Here is a 12,391-nt window from a genome sequence, read left to right as displayed (position 1 = left end):
CTAAACCCAAATCAAATCAAAGCCTAACATACATATTATTAACTAATCAACGCTACAGAGGCTTTATAAAGAGTAAAAACTAACTAACTAACTCTACTTTAATCTATATTTCTAACACCTAACAGTAACCATATCATACATACATACATGACTAATCTCTACTTAGTACTATTATAATATTTATTGCTATTAAAATCTTATTTTATCACTATTATTTTTACTAAATCAAAATATTAAAAATTAAAAACTTACATAATTAGAATGCCCAAGATAATTAACAATATGAAACTGTGGCTGATTTACTTTGATTTTTGGTCTTCTTTGCATTGTCTTCCAATTTTTTTTAAGCTTTTGGTGGTCCAACAATGGTAAAAAATGAACAAGGTTGTAAGGTTGGGGAGCAAGTAGAGAGAGATATGAGAGTGAAAGTGATAGCTGTTGGGAGGGGGGAGACACTCGAAATGGGGGTATACATGGAACGCAGCCAACGAGAAAAGCAGCTGCATGCTCGCCACGTGTCAGCGGTTCCTCCAATCGGTTCGTCCGATTTGTTCTCAACAGGACAGCAGCCATCACAGCTCGGTGATACACCATAAACCTCCATAACCCTATTATACACCATCAGTCCCTCCATATCAAAATTAAAAAACTCCCACAAGACATCTCTTAAGTCCAACGGTTTTGTTTTGTTTTTATTTTATTTTTGTTCCTTTCATTTTGTTTCTTTTGTGAAACACTCTTATGAGAATTGCATGCTTATCAAAGGGATGGACTGAGTTTCACTACTGAAGAATTTGAACTAATATAAGACACAGGTGATAACTAATCCAGCACATATATGAAAATTCCAAATTATGAATTCAGCGCCTTAAATTTATTCACCATAATAAATAAATTCAATTCAAATTACTTAATGTATGAGAAAATATTACTAGGATTTAGGGAGAAAGCAGCAAATATTGATCAATACTCTATTTTATTTAGAAATTGTTATAAACTGTAGAAATCTTAGTGTATGAGTACAAAAAATGTGCAGCGAGAAAGAGAAATAAGGAGAGCTTGTAGCCAGAATTGAAGATTTATAAACTCTAATTTTGTGGTTTATCTTGTGCTTATTTTAGGAGATTTTATCACCTTTTCTCATATTTATTCAATGAAATGGCATGGCTTTGTAATTCTCCCTTGATTTGTGCTAAAGTGTAAAAATATGCTTTTTAATACCTTAAATTGGTAATTTTTATTCACCTTTGATTCTACTAGATGCCTTGATGTGTTTGTTAGTGAATTCAGGTTGAAAAGGCTAGGAATGAATCAAAGGAGTGAAGAGAAAAGCATGCAAAGTGAAGAACTCATGGAAAAACAAGGATTTAGAGTGCATTCATGGACGCGCACGCGCAGCAGATGCGCACGCGTGAAGATGAAGTCGCATGGCGACGCGCACGCGTACATGACGCGTATGCGTGGATGGAAAAATGCCAAGCGACGCGTACGCGTGACCCATGCGTACGCGTCGATACTCGCACGTGACCTCATTAAAGTGAAAACGCTGGGGGCGATTTCTGAGCTGCCCAGGCCCAAATTCAATTCATTCCTGAGGCTATTTCATGCAGAATTCAAGCTGGGGCAAAGGGGGGACACTTAGTTGTAGAATTGGCATCATGTAGTTTAGTTTCTAGAGAGAGAAGCTCCCTCTTCTCTCTAGAATTAGGGTTCCTAGGCCAATTGCATCTTAGATCTAGGCATAATTTCTTGATTTCATCTTGTTTCCTTTACAATTTTTTGCTTCTATTCCTTCATTGTTCCTAGTTCTCTTGTCAATTTTACTTTCATGCCTCTTTTATGTTTATGAATGCTCATGTTGGATTTGGTTTACAATTAATGCAATTTGATGTTTGATGTTCCTTATTGTTGATTTGAATTGTGAATTTTACTTTCCTTGCAATTGGTAGTTCGTAGATTTTACTATTTCTTGCACATTTACCATGCTTTCCTTTTATACCGTCCAAGTGTTTGACAAAATGCTTGATTGGATGTTAGAGTAGCTCTTTGAGCATTCTTGGCTTGAAAAAATTGATTAGGCAATCTTGAGTCATGAAAACCCAACCTATGTTGGTGATCTAGAGTTGTTAGCTAATATTATTTCCAATGACGCTAATCTTTTGCTAATTTAATTAGTAAGTTGATTAGGACTTTTGAATTGAGATTAGCTAGTCTTATTAGACTTTCTCCGAGTGTGAGGATACTATGATACCTTCCTCCATCGTCGGGAATGACGTAATAAGATAAATTCTTGTTTATCATTGTGATATGATTGATTAGTCTTGTTTGACGTTCTCCCTATGTGAAGATAAGATGATACCTTCTTTCATTTGCCAGAGTTGACTAAATAGGATGGATTAATCATTGTATGACTAGGATAGAAGACCTATATTCTCAATCTTTTCCATGAATATCTCTCTTTGTTAATTGCTTTCTTTAATTGCTTGATTGATTTACTTTTCTTGCCCCTTTATTTTCTTGCCCTTTATGAAACCAAACCCCTTGTTCCTTCATAGCCAATAATCATTCACTTCATTGCAATTCCTTATGAGATGACCCGAGGTTTAAATACTTCGGTTAAATTTTTATTGGGGTTTGTACATGTGACAAAACTATATTTTTGATTGGGAGGATTGTTTGTTGGTGTAGAACTATACTTGCAACGAGATTTCAATCATTTAAGGAAATTTTAGACCATCAAAGCAAATTCCTTTTCATCAAAATGGTGCCGTTGCCGGAGAATTTCAATGGTGCTATGTTGTTGGCTATTGTACATATTGTGAATAGTTTGATTTTTGGTTTGTTTGTTAGTTTTTGCTAGTCGTAAGATTTTGCTCTCTTTGTTTCTCATTAGTATTTTTTTTTTCACTTTCACTATGAATTCTCACAACTTTGGCTATGAGTGTGGTTCTAACTATGTTGTAGGAGATGGAGATTACAATGGCAATATGCATCAAGGAGGGAACAATCAAAGGTGGGAGAAGCCCCAAGCTTATGATCAACCTTCATGGCGACAACTTCTACCAATGTACTATGAACAAGTGCCATTCCAAGATGCATATCAACCTAAGGTGTGCAATGACCCTAATTGTGGTTGTCAACCACAGTCATCATATGCATATGATCCCCCTCCTCAATATAGTCCTCCACCATACTCACAAGCCTCATACCGCCATTCACCTCCATATTATCCCAACCCATATCCACCATACCAACCACCATATGAACCGTACATAGAACCACCACAATTCCAACACAATTACTTCCAAGAACCACCTCAATACACACTATCTCCATGCCCTTACCAAGACAAACCACCTTCCAATTATGAATCCTTTCCCCCAAACAATGAACCCTCTCTTACACCACCTCTAATGGATGAATCTCTCCAAAGCCTCAAGCTACAACAACAACAACAAAGAGTCATTGGCTCTTACCTCCAAGGGCAAGAAGAGAAGTTCAAGAAGCTAGAAGCCGTGATGACCGCCGTAGCGGAAGTCGTTAGCAACATGGCCTCCTCCCGCCTAAGCTCAAACAATCAAGGCACTCCCATTGTTGAATGTGGAGAAGCAATCAAGGAGCATAGTGAGGGAGTGAATTTGAAGCTTCAAGGTGAAAAAGAGAAACCAAGGCATGACTTGCATCAAGAGGAGGAAGTTGAGATCATTGGTGTTAAGGAAGTGGATAGAGAGTTGAGGGAAATTGATCAAGTAGATTCCATCATTAGTGATTTTTTGTCCACACTGATCAATCTCCTTGATGATCTTGTTGAACCTTCTTCTATTGGGATAGAACGCGACGTTAAGGAGGACACACAACCTCCAAAGCATATCATGGTTGAAGACCTTGAAGAGGTTGGCCAAGAGATAGATTCAATCATTGATGAATTCCCATCCACAATTGAATCCTCTCCTATTGGACTTGGCATGGAGATTGAAAAAGAAGATATCTCACATCCCATATCCTTGGTGAGCAATGATAAAGAGATTGAATTGGAAGAAAGCTACCAAGAGGAAGAGGTTGAAGTTGGGAAAAGTTGTCAAGAGGTGGAAGCATTCAAGGAAGAACACACGAGAGTGGACCTCGCATTATCTAAATTTGGAGAGGTCACCCTTCCTAAGTCACCACCATCATCTACACTATTCAAGTGGGTAAATTCCTTATCTCTAAGCTTTCTAATTCCACTTGAATATGGGTTGCTTAAAACGGATGGTCAACTTAGAGCCCTTTGTGGATTGAAGAGTAAGGGAGAGTTGGATAGTAGTTGGCGTTTCAATTCTAGGTTCATTATGGTTAAGAGGTCAAGGTTGACATGCAAGGGTTGGTATCTTGCTAAATTGTATGGATCTAGGAGGAGAACTTGGTGCTCTAAGGAGGATTCTATGTGTCAACCACCCAGACGGAAGAATCATGATGATCAATTAGAAGATGGGTGTGAAAATAAGATATGGGATCCTGGATCACAACATGAAGATCAACTTTGGAAGCTCATATCTTGGGTAGAACTTCACCCAAGTTTGGTGAAGACAGTTGGAATTTCTGACAACCAATTGAGGAGCAAGCATCCTTGGAGATTCAAGGATGAGTACAAGCATAAGCTACCATGATGAGGAGATCTCAAATGTCTAACTTAAGGACTTAAACTAAAAGTGCTAGGTGGGAGACACCCCACCATGGTAAACTCTTTCCACTCTCTTGTAGATATAGTGAATAAGTGCTTTGAGTTACCATTGTAGGTAGTTTTCCCTCTTCAGATGTTCTTCTTTTCATGCTTTGGTTGTTAGTTGCTCTAGGTTGCACCCTAGTGTTGGATTGCACTTTGCTTAAGGTGAAAGTTTCCTTGTTTTTCCATTTCAAAAGTTTCAAAAACCAAAAAGATTTTTGATAATTTTGTATTTTAGTTGGTTTTGAGTTGAAGGTAGTGTTAGGAGGATTTTTAGCTGTTTTTGGTGCTTTTGAAAAAAAGGGGGGGGAGGCACGCGTATGCATACCTTACGCGTACGCGCTGATGTGTCAACGCAGTTCCCATACATCATACCCGAGAGTTATGCCAACTTGGTGCCAAAATTGTGCCTCTGGCATAATTCTCGTTCTGCGCGTACACGTCGATGCGCACCCCCTCCATCCATGCATACGCGTGCTTAGCGCTTCCGCGTCCATCACCTTTCTGTCCATCCACACGTACGCGTACGCGTGGATTCAAAATCCTTAACCCCCAAGGACGCGAGGAGCCCTAGCCAGACGCATCCCTTTACCATTCACCCTCCAACATTCCGTTTTCATCTCCTCCTCCCTCCAACACAAACCACCATCGCTACCCCCCTTGAGCTCTGCAACCACCGCCAACTCCAGCGACCCACTGCCGCCGTCCACCACTTTCCCCCCTCCTCTTCTCTTTTTTCTTCCCTTCTCTTTCCCTCGTTCCTCCTTCCTTTCTCTTTCTCTCTCTATCAACCGTTCCTTCTCTGCCGCCACCAGAACCGCCGCGGACCTCCATTGCCATCGGCGTACTAACCACAACCATCACCCACATCATCTCTTCCCTTTTCTCCCTCTCTCACCTCGCCTTGACAGAAGAGAAGCTCCACTTCTCTGCTCCACCAACCATCCCCCTGCTTTGTGCCACCGGTGAACAATCCAGTCGCTGCCATTTCTGGGCGGCCCTGCCCTCTCCCTTCCCTTTCCACCTCCATCTCTGTTCTACTTCCAGGTTACCCATGCTTTCAATCGTGCTCTGTTTTTATTTTTCCTTTGTTAGTTCTATTCTATTAATTTTAGCTATGATTAATTTTTGTTTGATTAAGATAGATAGAATTGCATATGGTTAGGTAGCTAGGATGTGGTTAGAGGATTTTAGGCCTGATAAGTGCTCCGTTCTTGTTATCTTAAATGGCTGAATGTTATTTGCTTACTTGTTGAATGGTGATGATATTGTTCTGTGTATATCTGCTTACTGCTGTGTGAATTTGGATTCATGTGAATTGTTGATTGCTGCCTTGCTGAGTAATTCTACTTAATGTCGCCTAAACCATATGAACTTGTTGCTTGTTACATGTTTGATGGATTCATATGTGTTAGTTGGCTGCTTTTTGTTATCCAGGAACGTCCAATTTACTGCCGGAATACTACCAAAATTTTTGGAAGCCATTTGTTATCAACTTGCAACTTAGGATTGAACTTGGCACTTGCTTGATTTGATAATGGTTTCAATTTACACCAAGTTCAATTCTTAAGCTGATTTGGCCAGCATTCCCTCTTCATTTTGATTCCCGCTTATGTGCATTACAATTGGTTAATCAAAGGACTAATTGACGAATTTCTGTGTCAAATAGCACCTTGGTCAACTATGTCAAGAAGAACCTTCTTTGTGTTTTTCAACATTTATTCAAGTTTAATTTAAATGCTTTCTAACTTCTTGGTTCAAGTTCAATTGTTAATTCTACTTAACCAATGAAGCTTTTCACATTATGTCACCATTTGATTTTCACTTGTCTTTTCTTGATAGAGGTTCTTACATTTGTAATAATTGGTGATTCCCACTGGTGTAGCCCTTTCAATTTGACAATGTTTTCAAAACCTTCTTAGTTACACCAAGTGCATGCTTCACTTCTTCCAATACCAATTATTACAAACTTAGTGACCTTGTGCATTGTTGATGACTTGCTTTCCATTGTTTGCTTTATGCAATTTATATCTCATCATCAATGACTTGCATCATTCTCATGAACGTGAGTGTGCTTGTTTCTTGTGATTTGTGTACTTCTCTTCGTTAAGCTCTATAATTGTCATGCCACTAATTTCTAACCGCTTTTCTAACTTTTGACTCAATTAATTCTCTAACTCCACTTTTTAGTTTTCACTTTAGCCCTTACACATTCATTTGAGGCGTGATAATTGTGGTAGCTTAACAAGCAAGCACTTTGCTAGCATTGCATGAATTTCTTGGTTTGTATCCTATTTGGTGTTTGATCTCTATTTTCTTGCATTCCAAGAATTCTCTCTTTTAGCTCACTCCATGAATATGTCAATCTTTGCTTTATACTCCTCTACTTGGCTTAATTGTTTATATCCTGTCATATCTGTTTTTCAGGATGTCTGACAGAGGCAAGGGAAAAGCAAAGGTTACCTCTAGGAAAAGGAAGAAATCTCAATCTTTCGCTGCTTCTCCCTTCTCTGATTATGCCAAGAACCCTCTTTCAGAGAAGGAGAAAGCAGATCAGCTACTACCGCCTACTGACGGAGACAGGTTTCCTAACCTGTACTGTGAGCTCCGCCTCCCGACCTATCGGCAAAAGAATCTCAACATAGAGAAGCTGGCCATTCCCGCCAATCTGAGGCAATCCATTGAGACCCGTATTGAGGGGATGGGCCTCTCTTTTGTTGCTAGGGAGCTGACTAGGGTGAACACGTCAAAGATTCAGGAGTTTTACTGTAATTTCTTTAAACCGACCCTTGACTCGATTCACCTGAGAGGCAGACGGGTACTGATTACAGAAGCTGACATTGAGGATGCACTCCGCTACCTGCCCAAGACCAGTGATACAGATGCCTTTATACAGGCTGAGGTAGAGATGCAATGTATGACATATGACTATGATGCCTTGAGGAGTATAGTTGCCACCCCGGACGCCCCTTTAGAGATGGATGCTGACCAGACAAAGCCCAAGGGGATGCTATTTGTCCATCTGACAAGGGAGGCTAGGACATGGCAGCAGATCCTTGCCCACTATGTCATGCCAACCACGCATTTTACTGAGATTCCGGTGGACATGCTCGTTTTGATCCGATGTATTCTGGAGGGGAAGGAGGTGTACTTTCTCCGATTGATCAGGAGATTTATGTGGCGAGCACATGTCCGAGGCTCACTCCCATTCCCGACTTTGGTCACTGAGATGGCTCGGCGAGCCGGTATTCCATGGAGCGCGGATGATGAGTCACTACCCCCAGTCCACAGAAAGGAGAGCTTTATTCCATGGGGGACATGGGTGAATGAGAAGCCTCCAGCCCGGCGTCGATCTACAGCTAGAGCTTCTGCAGCAGTGACACCTGGCCCTTCATCTTCTTCAGCTGCAGTAGGACCATCTACAGCACCAGCAGCACCTATTGCACCACCACCACCAGCACCCCAGCCGACATATCTACTGGTACATTGTCTTTTTCGATTAATGGAGCGTAGCGAGCATCACATCATGCGCCGCCTTGATCGTGTGGATCAGATGCTAGTAGCACTGGGCACCGAGATGCCCCCGATTCTAACCCTTCTTTCGCAGAGGAAGAGGAGCATGAGGAGGAGCAGGCTCAGTAGCCAGAGGCACCCACTCAGACCCAGGCTACCCCGGAGGCGCAGCAGACCTCTGTGGAGCCACAGCCTCAGCCCCAGCCAGATGCGACCGTTGACCCTCACCCCGAGTCCGAGCCATAGCATTGAGGACGATGCTTCATTCTAAGTGTGGGGAGATCACCGTCGTCATCGTCGGTGGAGTTGCTATTTTGGGTGATAAGTTCGCACATCTATCTCTTATTTTGTGCTATTTCTAGTATTTTGCACTTTGCTTTATTTTGTACTTTTGGGATTATTGTATATATTAGCACCTTGGATACTTTTATTTTAGTTTGTTGCATTTTACACCTTGGTTAGTATACATTTCATATTTTTAGTTGAATTTGCATTTGTAGTTGATAGTATATATATATATGTAGTTGTTTTAGTTTAGTGGTTGTGGTTTGAAAATTGGATTATTGAAGCTTGGTTTACCCTCTTCACATAAGAGAATTTGGTTTAATTGAAAAAGAAGGGATAAACTAAGGATTTTTAACTTTCTCAATCACGACATTGCATTTAGGATACATATAATAAGCTCGGTCAAAACAATGAAATTTTTCAAAGAATTTATCCATAGGGCACCACACCAATTGATTGAAAAAATTTTTTGTGTGATTGAACTTGCTTGAATCATATATTTTGTGAAGCATATTTTTGAGCTAAGAACACAAGCATGTGAGATTTGAGCCTAATGGTGTGGTTACATCTTATAACCACTTATTTTCCTTCTTGTGTGTAATTGTTCTCTTTCTATGATTGTAATCTTTGATTTGTTTAATTCTATATGTCCATTATTTTGTGTATACATGCACTTATATGATTGAGGTCATTGTTTCATTAGCTCACTTACCCAAATAGCCTACCTTTTATCTTCCAGTGTTAACCAATTTTGAGCCTATGCTTAACCCAATTGTTCCTTATTTTAACACATTACAAGCCTAAAGTGAAAAATAATAAATGTCCCTTGTTTGGATCTTTGATTAGCTTAGGCTAGTGAGAGTGTTTACTATTCAAGTTTGGAGAGATTTGGGAATATTGGTTGGGATAAAAAGGGTGTTTTGTATTTCTATAATTGGAAATTGGGTGCATACTCATGTATTAATCAAATGTTTATACCTTATGCATTGATGTAAAAAAAAATTAAAAATTTTGAGAAAAACAAAAGAAAAAGAAATAAATATGGAAAAGAAAGAAAAAGAAAAGCAATGAAAAGGGGACAAAATGCCCCCAAGTAAAGCTCAATAAGAAGCAATGCATATGAGTTGTAATCCAAAAGAGAATGCATGAGTGTGTGGAAAAGTGAAAAATGGGTAGTTAGGTTAGCTTCTAAATTGTATAGGTTGTTATATAGGTTAGGTGGGAAGTTTAGGTTAATCAAAGATTCAAATTCTAGTCCACTTAACCATATATGACCCTACCTTGACCCTAGCCCCATTACAACCTATGGAAAAGCCCTCATGATATTTGTATGCATGCATTGAATAATTGTTGATTGTTAGATGAAAAACAAATCTTGAAAAGTATGATTAGGGGAGAATTGAGTGAATTAACCCCAAACACTTGAGTGACTAGAGCAGATACACATCCGGTGAGGTTCGATTACTCAATTACATGTTTTCACCATGATCATTCTTCTTCATGCAAGTTTGTAAAATCTTTTTGATAATTCAATACAATTGTGGGTTTGGTTTGGTTTGAATTGATTCCTAGTGCTTTAGCCCTTATGCTTACATATGTTTCCTTGGAAGTGATTTGTTTTGACCAAGTGATTGCATTTATATAGATAGTTGCATTTCGATAAGTTGCATCTAGGTAGTTTACATTGGATAAATGTTGATGCCCTTTCTTTCTTTCTTGAGTTTAGCATGAGGACATGCTCGGTTTAAGTGTAGGGAGGTTTGATAAACCCCAATTTTGTGGTTTATCTTGTACTTATTTTAGGGGATTTTATCACCTTTTCTCACATTTATTCAATGAAATGGCATGGTTTTGTAATTCTCCCTTGATTTGTGCTTAAGTGTAAAAACATGCTTTTTAAGCCCTTAAATTGGTAATTTTTATTCACCTTTGATTCTACTAGATGCCTTGATGTGTTTGTTAGTGAATTCAGGTTGAAAAGGTTAGGAATGGATCAAAGGAGTGAAGAGAAAAGCATGCAAAGTGGAGAACTCATGGAAAAACAAGGATTTAGAGTGCATTCATGGACGCGCACGCACAGCAGATGCGCACGCGTGAAGATGAAGTCGCATGGCGACGCGCACGCGTACATGACATGTACGCGTGGATGGAAAAATGTCAAGCGACGTGTACGCGTGACCCATGCGTACGCGTCGATACTCGCACATGACCTCATTAAAGTAAAAATGCTGAGGGCGATTTCTGAGCTTCCCAAGCCCAAATCCAATTCATTCCTGAGGCTATTTCATGCAGAATTCAAGTTGGGGCAAAGGGGAGGGGGCACTTAGTTGTAGAATTGGCATCATGTAGTTTAGTTTCTAGAGAGAGAAGCTCCTCTTCTCTCTAGAATTAGGATTCCTAGGCCAATTGCATCTTAGATCTAGGCATAATTTCTTGATTTCATCTTGTTTCCTTTATAATTTTTTGCTTCGATTCCCTCATTATTCTTAGTTCTCTTGTCAATTTTACTTTCATGCCTCTTTTTTATATTTATGAATGCTCATGTTGGATTTGATTTACAATTAATGCACATGTTTGATGTTCCTTATTGTTGATTTGAATTGTGAATTTTACTTTCCTTGCAATTGGTAGTTGGTAGATTTTACTATTTCTTGCACATTTACCATGCTTTCCTTTTATACCGTCCAAGTGTTTGACAAAATGCTTGGTTGGATGTTAGAGTAGCTCTTTAAACATTCTTGGCTTGGAAAAAGTGATTAGGCAATCTTGAGTCATGAAAACCCAACCTATGTTGGTGATTTAGAGTTGTTAGCTAATATTGTTTCCAATGACGCTAATCTTTTACTAATTTAATTAGTAAGTTGATTAGGACTTTTGGATTGAGATTAGCTAGTCTTATTAGACTTTCTCCGAGTGTGAGGATAATATGATACCTTCCTCCATCGTCGGGGATGACGTAATAAGATAAATTCTTGTTTATCATTGTGATATGATTGATTAGTCTTGTTTGACGTTCTCCCTATGTGAAGATAACATGATACCTTCTTCTATTTGCCGGAGTTGACTAAATAGGATGGATTAATCATTGTATGACTAGGATAGAAGGCCTATATTCTCAATCTTTGCCATGAATGTCTCTCTTTGTTAATTGCTTTCTTTAATTGCTTGATTGATTTACTTTTCTTGCCCTTTTATTTTCTTGCCCTTTATGAAACCAAACCCCTTGTTCCTTCATAGCCAATAATCATTCACTTCATTGTAATTCCTTGTGAGATGATCCGAGGTTTAGATACTTCGGTTAAATTTTCATTGGGGTTTGTACATGTGACAAAACCATATTTTTTGTTGGGAGGATTGTTTGTTGGTATAGAACTATACTTGCAACGAGATTTCAATCATTTGAGAAAATTCTAGACCATCAAAGCAAATTCCTTTTCATCAAAGATCAAGATGAATTCTGAAATACAATGATGAATCTTATCTAGTTAAGCTACAGGTTAATTTGTATATATACACAGTCTATGAACTAACTCACAACTAACTTCTAACACATGCTAACTAACACTAGTTAAGTTCTAACTCTAGCTGTTAGGACTAACTCATACAAATAACTAACTTTTAAACTACTTTGTCTAGTTGGCAGTAGTTACACTATAAATATATGTAACTAACTTAGTATCATTCTTTTTTACTTATTGAGTTTTATCTCTTACATCCTCCAGCAAGCTAGAATCATGAAAATTAATCATTCCTAACTTGGATTGAAATGTGCTGAATGGTCAAAAGGCAAGGACTTTCATGAAAACATCATGTAGTTGGTTGATGGATGAAACTAGTAGGAGATTTATCTTTTCACATTGAGCTTGATCTCAAACCACATTACACTCAATC

At 38.9% G+C, this 12,391-nt stretch overlaps 1 pseudogene; it reads left to right on the top strand.

Moving 5' to 3' along the window:
* Positions 1-365: 365 nt before the first annotated feature.
* On the top strand, positions 366-8,344 carry LOC148568677 (uncharacterized; annotated as a pseudogene).
* Positions 8,345-12,391: the final 4,047 nt, after the last annotated feature.

This window comes from Arachis ipaensis, chromosome B4 (genome assembly GCF_059453495.1).
Source record: "Arachis ipaensis isolate K30076 ecotype BB chromosome B4, ASM5945349v1, whole genome shotgun sequence".
Lineage (NCBI taxonomy): Eukaryota > Viridiplantae > Streptophyta > Magnoliopsida > Fabales > Fabaceae > Arachis > Arachis ipaensis.
This window is presented reverse-complemented; position numbering and strand designations above follow the sequence as displayed.